Consider the following 4,857-nt stretch of genomic DNA (forward strand, 5'->3'; position numbering starts at 1 on the left):
ATTGTCAACATTAAACATTCGAAGTGACTATACCATAGTTATGTAAATTCATATTGACCGAGAAATTTTAGTTCCTCACACATAAGTGTCATTCAGAATATACAGCGCTCCGCTATTGTAAACTACCGTAGGTGAAGCAATCTGACATGACTCCTTTCACATTCCTCTACAGAGACACAAAAACACATGAAGGCCTAATTGCGTCGAGATTCACTCCTTGGTTCCCTAGATGTCGCTGCGTTAGCAGGACGTGCTTTATTGAACGCGACCTGCGCGTACAAACAAAGGTCCAAACTGTCAATACAATACTCTATGACCTAACAGTGTTCACCCAACCTAATAGCATTTCATAATCATGAACTTAAAATATTCTTTGTTTAAATCGTGTTGTTTATTAATTCTTCAATTTACGGCCTATTCATTCTTAAAACAGCTTCAATAATTCTTTAGTTACACCGGATTGCAACCAACATACAATTATGCTTAAAAATGAACAGCCCTTTCCTGTCTTTAGTTCACGTTGCAGTCCCAAGGGACACGTCACATTGTAATTTACGGAACATGTTGGTACTGTGCATACGTACTCTTATTATGAAAGGAAGAAGAGCGCACAAAGTTCGTAGTAGGTAGACTTTTTTCACAAACAATTCAACCTGTACAATATTGTTGGTATCCTCAAGCTGTCGTCCACCCGCTCTTAAGCGTGGGTCACACTAGGCTGGTTGCCAGCCGCGAATTAAAGAAGCTGCTACTATCAGCGTGATGTGACCATAGAACTCGCAGCTGGCACAAGCAGCTGGCGAGTATTTGTCAGCGGCTGGCGAAGTAGGATATGTTCAACTTTGGTAGCAGGTACCGGCTTCAGGAAGGTCACGTGATTCAACTCGCATCCGCTGGCGCCAGCTAGCAGCCCAGTCTGACCACCCCAGTTGCTCACCAGCCGCGAATAATACAACACCTGGTTGCAATTTATACGGTACAAATGGCTGATTTGATGTGGTCGGGGAAGGAGATAATTGATTTTTTAAATGTATTTTAAAATTATCCGTGCTTGTGGGACGTTTCGTCCAAGGAATATCTTAATAGGAATGTGAAAGAGGAAGCTTACAATAAGCTGTTACAAAACCTAAAGGATGCTGGGATGCCTGCTACTCTTGACTTAGTTAAGAAGAAGATTAAAAGTTTACGGGACACCTATAGAAAAGAACTTGCAAAGATAAATAAATCTAGAAAAAGTGGCGCTGGTGCAATCGAAGTTTACAAGCCAAAGCTTGTGTGGTTTTCAGCTGCAGAGGTATTCTGGCATGGAGCTGTCAGTGGCAGAGAATCTTCTTCTAATATGGTAAGTAGGTAAATTATGATTCCAATATGTTAATATTATTAGAGTTTTATTAGACTGTCATTAACAAACACATGTTATTACATTAATTGGGTAGGGGTACTTATTGTCATTTATATCTATTAATAAATGAATAAAAATCTGAAATTAATTATTAAAATAAACCCCAAAGATATTAAACGAACAGTTTATTTGCCAGTTTTCAAGTTTTTCGTGTTAGACAGTTTTATACTACGGAATTGTCATCTGGTTTCATACCAATTGATGTCATCTGCCACGGAACAGATAAAGTTGTCATGAACTGATGCATGTACCATTTCCGTACCTGCTTCCCAGTGCTACCACAATTATTTGATGAATAGAAACGGTCTACCGGGGACATGAAAGTCGGTACAATACGCCAAGCTCCTGGAGTTATCACACCTGTGTTTAAGTCTTCACCATCCACTGAACCTGAAGGGAAATATGTTCTAGAAGAGGTCTGCCTGAGCCAGTTGTGGATAGCACAAACTGATTTCACTAGAGTTTCTATTGTGTCCACGTTCAGTGGTATAGGCGTGTTAAAAACGCTAAATTAGCTGCTAAAATGACAAATGCATTTTCAGCAACGCGCCTTGCCCTGGATAAACGATAATTAAAGACTCTATCTTGTACCGTTAGTCCTCTGTGTGAAAATGGTTTCAAACAATATGGTGTCAGGCAGAAGGCATCATCTGCTACACAAAGTCCTCCTTTGGCCAATTAAGAAGATTTTTCTCAAGTGCTATCTTTAACGTAGAGTTTTTAAATACCGTGCTGTCAATGTCTCTGCCATCATGTCCAACATCTATATACCTGAAACAATAGTACGCATCTACCATGGCAAACAAAATAATGCTGTAGGTTCCCTTGTAGTTGAAAAACGATGATGTTGAATTAGGAGGCCGTTTAAGTCTAATATGTTTTCCATCCAAAGCACCGCAACAGTGAGGAAAGTTTCATTTATATTCGAATCCTTTTTGAATCTCATTCCACTGGCTTGTTGTGTCAGGTACCTAAAAGTAAAGCATAATATTAATGGATAATGAAAATTATACACTCAACTGACCTACTAATTGTAATATTTATTATGAATTTCTTTGCAGACCTACCGTTAGGCATTCAAACCAGAGTGTTAAATATTTTTTAAACAAAAGTCATGTTTACTTGCACTCTGATAATCCTGTGCATAACCATAGGTCTACAAATAATTTCTCTCAATTATTTAATTGAGAAACTATTGTAGGTGTATATTGTTTTCAGGATATACCGCAGCGATCGATGTGTGAAGGTGAACGATATTCAAACAGTGACACTGTGAACATGGCTGAACAGGGAGCATCACAAGTAGTGGAATCACCTGTACAGTCTGCGTCTACTACACCTTCGTCATCGACAAAGCGTCCATCTACACACATGGATCCACCACAACGCGCAAAGGAGTTTAAAAGACGCAAACCGACTAGATTTGAAAGTGCAGTAAATAAATTGCAATCAATCGCAGAATTAACCACTAATGACACAGAAGACCAATATGGCAAATTTGCTAAGCATATTGCATCCCAGATGCGAGAGCTCCCTCTCAGAAGTTTCATTATACTTCAAAGCAGGTTTCAAAACCTCATCACTGAAGAGAGACTCGCATCTTTAAATTTCAACAACAGTGAACCACTATCACAAAGTGTTTGCCATTATGACGTTGATGACACAAGTCTTTCAAACAGCACTTCCAATAATGAATTCGATCAAATATACTCTGAACTATCTGATAAAACATGCTTCGACGTGGAACAACCTCCACATGGTTTAAATGTTCTCTCCAAATCATTGGTTGGCATCTGCCCTTTAGAACACGATGCTTAGATGCCAATAAGAACACAAATCGCTGCCCACATTATATTAAATATTGCATTTCGTTCCAAATATTTCACTTCTCGTGTGTAATATTTCATTTATCAACATGTTTTAAATTCTAAATAATATACAATTATTTGTAGTGCATATTCTTATTTAACAAATAGTTTTACAATACTCTTTCCATTACTATTGTTTAATGTTAGTTGTATGTATTCTAATTCTACTGTATTTTTAGTTTATGAAAAGTTAGGTGTTAATGTTAAACGCAAGCAGCGCAAAATAAATAAATAAATAATATCAGTTAATAAAATATGTTGTAATAATTTTGTTAATACCATACTTGTAATGATGTTTGTCCATAAAAAGTGAATATCATAATTAGAAGCTATGCTTAGCGTATCCAACAGCTATTACAATAAAAAAGGCATTACCGACAGGATATTATTGTTAAAAATACTGATAACTTAAGGCTGAATAAAAACTTAATCATGCTTACCTTCATAAATTGTTGGAGATCTTCAAAAATAGCAGCAAGAACTTCAAGTAAAAACACAGAGATTGAATTGTGCGGCACTCTAAACAACAAAGCCAGAGATCTAAAACTATCTCCAGTTGCGAGATACCGTAAGGTAATTTCCAGTTTTATTTTACATGGAATCGCCTCTCTCATTTTAGTATCTTGTTTTTTAATCAGCGGTTCTACTAATTCCAGCAACTCTTGGAATTTAGAAGGTGACATTCGTATAACATTTCTGTACGTTTCTGAGTCCTCTTCTTTTAACTCCTAGAAAAGTCTTGAAGATGCTCCTAACTCTTCCCTTCTTTGAATCCAAGGTCTACTCCACCATGTCTCTCCTTACGGTGACGAAGCATTTCCAAACAAAGCTCCGTCACAGTCATCCTTAATAACCTCCTAATTTCTCGTTTACGTGGACCCACGGACGACATGCTGACTAGAACTAAAAAGCTGTTGCTTGCTGGGTGTGTGTGACCGGGTTGCCAGCCGCTGCTTGCTGGTGCTACTGCCAGCCTAGTGTGACCCACGCTTTAGGTAGTGTAGCGAGAGTAACGTAAGTTTGAGGGGTTATAATAGGGCGGGCTCCTAATATTTATGCAAATCTCATAACCGAGCTCTTGTCCGGGTAGAGTATACTTGTTATTTGCTTCAGTATGTTTGCACTCTAACCGATTACAGCCAGGATCTAGTGATAAAATACTAAGTGCGAGGAGCATGCAGTACAATGCCCTCATTCCTTCCTTGAGGAATTGTACCTAACTAGTAGTGTGCAATTTTCATTTCCTGTTTGTTTCTGAATATAGTGTTTAACTGAGAGTTTTCACGCTAGACTTTTTCCGCACAGTTTTGCCTTCTTCTTTTTCAGCGATTTCGGTGTCTGGTTTCTTCTTTGGAATTAATATTTCCTATCCGAAGTGAAAGTCTCGTTACATTATCGAATCACATCTTTGTGATGTAAGTATAGAAATGTATATTTTTTGCTGTTCGTGTTTTAGTTGACTCGACATAATGTTCCAGTTTTCTCATTTAAGTTCCTGGGTTTCTGTCTTGATTTAATGTTTCTGAATTTGAATACTGATATATTCAAATTGTGGCACTTGCTTGAATTCTGGCGAGTTTTGTTTCC

The 4,857-nt window shown here is 37.8% G+C and overlaps 1 pseudogene; it reads right to left on the bottom strand.

Moving 5' to 3' along the window:
• Window positions 1-1,565: 1,565 nt before the first annotated feature.
• Window positions 1,566-4,162, bottom strand: LOC137503378 (uncharacterized; annotated as a pseudogene).
• Between the last annotated feature and the right edge of the window lie 695 nt (window positions 4,163-4,857).

Source organism: Anabrus simplex, chromosome X, assembly GCF_040414725.1.
Source record: "Anabrus simplex isolate iqAnaSimp1 chromosome X, ASM4041472v1, whole genome shotgun sequence".
Taxonomy (NCBI): Eukaryota; Metazoa; Arthropoda; class Insecta; order Orthoptera; family Tettigoniidae; genus Anabrus; species Anabrus simplex.